Source organism: Salvia hispanica, chromosome 3 (genome assembly GCF_029641045.1).
Source record: "Salvia hispanica isolate PSC_SH4W2 chromosome 3, Shi_PSC_v1, whole genome shotgun sequence".
In the NCBI taxonomy this organism is placed as follows: domain Eukaryota; kingdom Viridiplantae; phylum Streptophyta; class Magnoliopsida; order Lamiales; family Lamiaceae; genus Salvia; species Salvia hispanica.
Genome location: NC_142694.1, coordinates 23216673 through 23224346, shown reverse-complemented (window position 1 = coordinate 23224346; position 7674 = coordinate 23216673). Strand labels below are relative to the sequence as shown.

Below are 7674 nucleotides of genomic sequence, written 5' to 3'. Positions count from 1 at the left end.
ATCGTCGTGATCAAGCCCCCAAAACAAATGACACCTCCGTCCTTCTTCGTGATCCTATCTACATAGAGAGTAAAGAGGGTTCCATAGTCGAATCCCTTCTTCTTTAGGAGGTACCACATCACATTAAGCTTCGTTTGGGAAACGCTCCCCCATCGACCCTTGCAAACATCAATTGGGTCATAGCCCGATGGAGGTACCTAAAGACGGGGTTGCCGATGGACGAAGACATTGCATAACCCGCGGCGTGCTCCTTCTCATTGGTCATCGCACCCCAAACATCGAAGAAATTGTAGTCATTTTCCTCCTCGGGGTTGTGGTCTACACAATGGAACACCCCACTAAGCTCCTCCATGGTGAGAGAGTGCCAATAGTTGCCTAGACGGAAGTCCATTCCCATTTCCCATGTCGCACAACCCCCAAAAATCCTCCATGATCTCCAAAGTTTGGAGAGGGAAATCGTGGGGATATCTCTGAAGGAACTGGCAGCAGAAGCGTGCGTCGAGTTATCATAATTTAATAATTATTAATCGAACAAATAAATCACATAATAATCAGATCTATTTAGCAGATTATATAGACAAAATCTATTCGCGTAATTCTCACATGTATCATACTCATAACTTGAATTAATCATGCTTTAAGAATATTGAAACCTAAAACATGATTTTCTACGGAGTAGAAATAATACCTAATTAATTCTCCAAAGAATTGATGATGGATAGCGACTTCTCCACGTGGCGCTTTGAATACTAGACCATGGATCTTCTCTCTGTTCCTGAACTGTACTCTAATATCAGTGTGGGCTGATCTCACCGGAATACTAGGACTTATATAAAGAAGACAGAAGAAATTCTTTCCTATTTGGAGAGAAAATTTTAACTGTAAAAACTAATGATTTCTGTCTCCTATTTATATTAAGTTCCTTTTGGGCCCAGACATGGATCTATGGAAGGTTTTGGATATGAGCTCATCCAATTTACTTTTTACTAATTAAATTGAACCCACAATTTAATATAAGCTTTAATTGGAATATTACGAGCAGCCACTACAGAAGTAATATTGAACTCTCCCCATCCAAATCCGAAATTATAAGTAATCCGGGTTTCCGTTTTAACTTTCATTTCCCGCACTTAAAATAAAAATGTCCATTAATTAATTAATGTCTGTTATGAACTTAATTAATTAACTCTTTATTAATTCCAAGAGTGGACTTAACATGAAACACTTATTTATTATTCATAGAGTAATCAAACTCCAACTAGCTAGGTTCTGAATAATAAAACCTTGTTTCGCGCTCCTCTTGAGGACATTATCGAACGAGTCTCACCTCGCGCACGATTCAAAATAATAGCAATCCTAGCACCGCTTGATATTAATCACCACTACCCAATATATCAGGATTATTGGGTTACGAAAAACCCGCACCATTTGATAAGTCAAAGTAATGCATAATCAATACCGTATACTCAATGCTAACCTACATTGATTAAGAAACAAATATTTATCAAGACCTCGCCTTTCAGTAGATAGCCCAAGGACAAGTCTTGCTGTTAGATCCGTTCAGTGCTTTACCATACAATGTCATCTTATTTCAGTAAGACTTAGAAATATGCGGACTGACATTGCAACCTTTCATGATGGATAGTCTAATTCCATCTAGGTCGTGAAATTCTTCTTTTTCTTTGATTAGGACTGACCGTGTTACCTTAAAGTGGACGCCGCCCACAACCGGTCTACTAAAACAAAGACTTAGACTTTTTTAAGTTAACTTATACATTTAAACATGCAATTAACACCCATTAAATGTAAAACATAACAACATTATGATAAAAATAATCTGTTTTATTCCTTAAAAAATAAAATAAGAGTTTTACAGTATTCAATCACTCGAAACGTGATTTCTAGTATACAAACTCTAACAATCTCGAGGGTGCCGTCTCTCTTGCCCACACCTTCTTCCACATAGCCTTTTGTTCATCCGTGGCAAGGCTAATGCCATAGTTCTTGGCGTTCTCGGGCTTTCCCTTTGATGCCATTATCCTACAAAAGAAATCCATACTCTTAAAAAGAGCACCAACAAATAGGCATACAAGGGTTCCCCTAAACTTGCATTCAACTAAGCAAAAATAAAAAATCAACAATCATGTGCAAGTTTGTATAACATAGCATCCTAAATTGTAGCATGTTAACATGTAGAGCATAATCAACAAAAATAGGACACATCAATCCATCCCCCATGCAGAGACGTATCAACAATAAATCAATACAAATCAACAATCTCTAAAAATTCACAAGTACTGCAATTCATGGAAATAATAATAGCCTCATAATGCTATGAATATGATTGCAACACATAAACATTCAAGAACAAGAGGGAATCACTATTCAAAAATCAACAATTCATCACACACAAATAAGCACACACAATCATCCCCCAACATAAAATAAGTGCTTCTACCGAACAATTCATCAATGAAAGACCAAAATCCATGAAAGAATTGAAGCAAAACTCAGAAATTGAGTGTAGGATTCATACCTTGTGTTGAAGAGAATTGAAGGAACAAAGCTTTAAACTTGGAATGGAAAGAGAGAATGAGAGTGTGAGTATGTGAATTTGGTGATTTATAATGGTGGGGGTGTGTGCAAGGAAGGAATTATAGAAGAAATGGAGAAAATAGAAGGAAAACATAGCTTTTAAAGGCGAATTCCCGTTTCTAGTCTGTCCGTGGCGACCGCCGCGGCCCGCGCAGCGGTTTCTCCGACCCACTCTAAGCCTGCCCTAGGCCAGACCTAACCTGCACACTTGAACACACGTGTGGCGACCACCACTAATTAATTTATTTTTCAAGGAAAACAAAAATGAAAATAAAAGGAAGAAAAATAGAATTGGGTTGCCTCCCAACAAGCGCCTTTGTTTTGAGTCGTCGTCTCGACTTGAAGTGGCCCATTAGTTGGGCGGATCAACGATCCTAGTGCTGAAAATCGACATTTAGATCATATTGGTTCCTATCTTTTTCCACCACTTGTATTTCCCCTTCTTAGTTTTAACCACGTAGATCTTAGGGTCTTCCTTAGGTGTTTTCTTCTTCTTTTTCCTCTTGTTTTTGTCACACCCCAACTCTTATGACTTATGCGCTTACTATAAATAAATTCACAATTTAAAATAAATAATCCACACATCAAGTAAATAAAACACATATTATATAATTTCGAATACCGACATTTATCATGTACATATTTCAAAACATTCTAAACCGTAGTGGGACCCTCTCACCACTCTATATACTACACATTTATCTACATGCAAAAATGATGAGGAGAAAGTTGCCAAAACGCGTCAGCCACCGACCCTTATAATAATTGTAACTCACATCAACCCACGCATCATTGATATCTTATTCCTGAAAAATATTAGTGGTTTGTATGAGCCAACTCAGTGTATATAAACCTTACCTTTAATTCCACAGCTCAAAAATCAAACATATTCTTTAACCAAAATATATCACCAGAAGTAATAAATATCATGAACAATTTAATATTCATATGCATATGCCTCTCCGTTCTTTTCATTATTCTGTGACTGGTCAAGCCTGGTATCTACCCGGGATTTTCATTGTATACGACCCGAAGGTCCCTTTTCATTATTTGACCTTTCCACGAAGGCCCCTCTTTACTTTTTGACCTTTCCACGAAGGCCCCTCTTTGCATATTGACCTTTCCACGAAGGTCCCTCTTTGATTTGATCTTTCCACGAAGGTCCCTCTTTGCATATATTCTTTGACCCGTATCCATTATCATTGAATATGACCCGTAGGTCTATTTTCATTACCATTGATATCAGACCCAGGGCAAGATTGTCACATATCCTCTTTAATTTCATGATTCATATAATTCCAATATCATACATCAATATATTCATTGCACCAATAATATATCCATATATTCCATAAATTAACTCCAATACTATAGATAAACATATGCATTACACAAATGACATATCCACATCATATTCCACCATCAATATCAAATAACACATAATCATTTTAGTTTCACATCATATAATTCAAATATTCACTCCAATTTAACACATAACAATCAATCACATAAAAATATGTAAAATTAAAAATGTGATTTATACACACCTGATTAAGATAGATAATCTGGTCGGGCACTTATTCTCGTTTCTCGATCTATAGCCCTTGATCATTTAACAAAAATTACATCAACACTATTTTTCTCACGGAGGAGTTCACCTTTGTTTTTATCTTTTTTTTTTTCCTTCTATCCAACACTATAGCCGACTTGACGGATGAATGATTTAATATCTAAACATTCTTTTAAATACACTAAGCATCAAATGAAGCAAATAAGGGACACGTTTCAGCTACATGTCACTACCAAGAATTTTCTTTTATTTTTCTCTCACATTTGTCAAAGTATAGAATAGTTTTTCTTATATTTCCATGCATTATCTCTATTTATATATTTTCTAATAAGACACCCTCATGCAATATATATATTTACATATGTTTTAAATGCACATATATATTTATAAGCCCAAGCAATAGACGATTATGCATATACTCATAGGTTTTATTAGTAAAAAAATTGTTCCATATATATTATATGGCTAAATTCTATAAATAGGGTTGTCTGAAAACATGCTTCCATCAATAGGTGGTTTTTTTTTTTCTTCTGTAAATGGGTGTTGCGCATTCTTAGAATGCGCATTTGAAATACGCATTCAAATGCGCATTCTAAGAATGCGCAACTAAGGTGATTTCGGCGGTCAAACCAAATAATCAGAAATTCAAACTAAGAATGCGTATTTCACTTGATTAAAATTGGGCATTCCAGAAGAGAATCGCAGACCGCGCATTCTGCTTCTTCGACCTGCCCCTGCCGCCGCCGACGTTCCCCCTCCCCCCATGGTACCTCTCTCTCTATACCTGTTTCCCCTTTGCCTAGGGTTTGTTTTTTTTGGAATTGTTTTTTTTTTTGGAAGAATTGAAACAAGAATGTGTGCATTGTGAGATTAAGTTTATATTTGTCTTTATTGTGCATTGTGAGTTGATGATGAAGCTTCGTTAGAATGCGTATGCGAATTGATTCTTTAATTGAGATTTGAATAGCTAGTTCACTTCATACATGAAATTAATGGTGGAATTGGAAAGAGTAAAAAAAAAAAAACAATCTTTGGGTTTCATTGTTTGAGTTGAGGAAGAAAAATTGTATGATCTAAAATTTGGTGTTCACAATTTTAGCTAAACAAATATGTTACTGAGTAGTATGTCTTTGTGCATGTTCAAGTTCTTTTTTTATCTTCATTACTTCATTATTCCGTATAGTTAGCTTAGTGCAATGCTGACCAAATTTAATTAATGTATATATAGCAATGGCATTATCATCAACTGGGGAGTATCCTTTGCATTGTGGTCCCGAAGATCCGAGCGTACTTTACTTGCAACCGCATCATATAACTGAAAGCATAATCTCTGGGAATGATACCGACACCTTCCAACCACGCAAATTGGATAATAACATTTTTCAAGCTCCAATGCATGACCGAGTGTTGGGGCATATAGAGCGGATGGGTTTTGGTGGCGTGTACCATTGTGGAAAGCCGAAGATGTTGGACGCTTCTATTATTGGGGCATTGATTGAGAGGTGGCGTCCCGAGACACACACGTTTCACCTTCCAGTTGGTGAAGCTACAGTGACCCTCCAAGATATCGAGATGCTTTGGGGTTTAAGGGTCGATGGTGAACCAGTTATCCTTTCATAAGTGAACCGCACGAGAGAGAACTGGGTGGATACGTGTTTGTCGCTTTTGGGTATAGAACCTAGTCAGGCTGAATTGAAGTTGGGGGGATTTAATGCCACTACACTGAAGGATGTTGTTAGACACCGTCTTGACGACGATCTACCCGAGCATTATTACATGCAACATGCACGTATATTTGTGCTACTCCTACTAGGTTGTTTGATCCTCCAAGACACTTCGGGGAGAAAAATTCCCTTCCACCACATTCTATTACTAGATGACGAGAATCAATGTTCACAACTTAGTTGGGGTGCAGCAGCGCTTGCCACTTTATATCACTACCTTTGTGATGCTTCGTGTCAAAAGCAGAAAAATATCGGTGGCCCATTGGCCCTTCTACAGATGTGGGCTTGGGAGAGGATACCCAATATTCGACCTGAGATTGTTGATAGGGTTGAGTATGATGGTACGACACCGTGTGGAATAATGTAAGTTACATCTTTATTATTTGTCATTAAGTTATCTATATCACGTGTTTATAATATTTTTGTATTTTTTGGAATTATTAGTTGGAGGGGGCGATTGAATGTGGGTAGAGCCCCGCAACATGTTCAAAGTTATTATAAGGAACAATTGGCTCATTTGCACGACAATCAGGTGTCACTTTTAAAATATTTCGTAATCTTCTTTGTTGAATATTTTTCTTTTTTTAGCCTTTTTTTTCCAGTTTATTTGGGTGCCGTAGTTGGATCGTCGTCTTCTACCAGAGGAGTGCACGCGTGGGATGGATGTTTGGGCGTGCACTAACTACCTCATTTGCTATCATATTGTGGAGTCGTATTTGGGTCATCGAGTTGCACGACAGTTTGGAAACCCCCAACATATTTTTCGTAATGATACTCAATTCCACAATTATGAGAGATGGGAAAGTACAAGGCGAGGTAAGTCATCCGTAAACTGGCTAACTCATCATGCTTACCACGTTCAGTATTGGAGGAATCGGGGAGAAATAGAACAACAGGTGTATACAGATGCCTCGAATACTGACTACATGAATTGGTTTCGGAAAATCACTGTGACTTACATTACTAGACCCGGCATCCATGGCCAGCCAGGCATCCATGAGACTGCCTCTACACATATGATGATGGTAATATTTTTTTTTTGTCGTTTTTGTGTATCACTGCCTTAGCGGATCTGAGACGGCATATCATTAGGACATCCAACGTGCTCTGAACATGGTGTCGACTTGTATGACAATATGTGGGGAGACTGAACGTCTTGATTTTGTGCCTACCCAGCGATCAGCGATTGACACTACAAGACCAATCATTCACAACGCTAGGCGCGAAGGACGGCCAGGTGTCCGTATTGGCGGTCCAGGGTATAGACGGGATGCAGGTTTCTCGCAGATGGGCGGAGGATGCAGTGACCCACCGCGTGCTTCTTGGCATGCTGGATCAAGTGCACAGATGATGGGTGACGAATATTATTCTGATGTTAACCTTGATGAATATTTTGGAGTAAGATTACAAACACAGGAGGAGGTTGAGGCTGAGGAGGATGACGATGCTGAGGAGGATGAGGCTGAAGTGAATGATGCTGCTGAGGACAATGAGGCACATGAGACAGCTTGGCGCGAGTCACGCACAAAGGCTCGTCATGAGTCTGGGGTGGCTTCTTGGGCAGCTTCTAGTTCTTCACTCTCCACTAAAGGATTGACACGGAATATAACAAGATTCTTTACTAGAAGAACATCCTCGCGTACATCCAAAGGGGTAGCTGCCACCAAGTTTACACCAAGTACTTACAAGTAGTTTGTGGTTGTTTGTTAGACGTAAACATTTGTGATATTCAACTTAACTACATTTTGTTTAATTTTTAATCCATTCTTCTACATTTTTCTACAT

At 38.2% G+C, this 7674-nt stretch overlaps 1 long non-coding RNA gene across 1 annotated transcript; it reads right to left on the bottom strand.

Moving 5' to 3' along the window:
- Positions 1–1844: 1844 nt before the first annotated feature.
- On the bottom strand, positions 1845–4272 carry LOC148930392 (uncharacterized). The gene is made up of 3 exons (XR_016137386.1): positions 4143–4272; positions 2537–3139; positions 1845–2040 (listed from the first exon to the last, which is right to left on the bottom strand). It is a non-coding gene; the product is annotated as an uncharacterized LOC148930392 (long non-coding RNA).
- Between the last annotated feature and the right edge of the window lie 3402 nt (positions 4273–7674).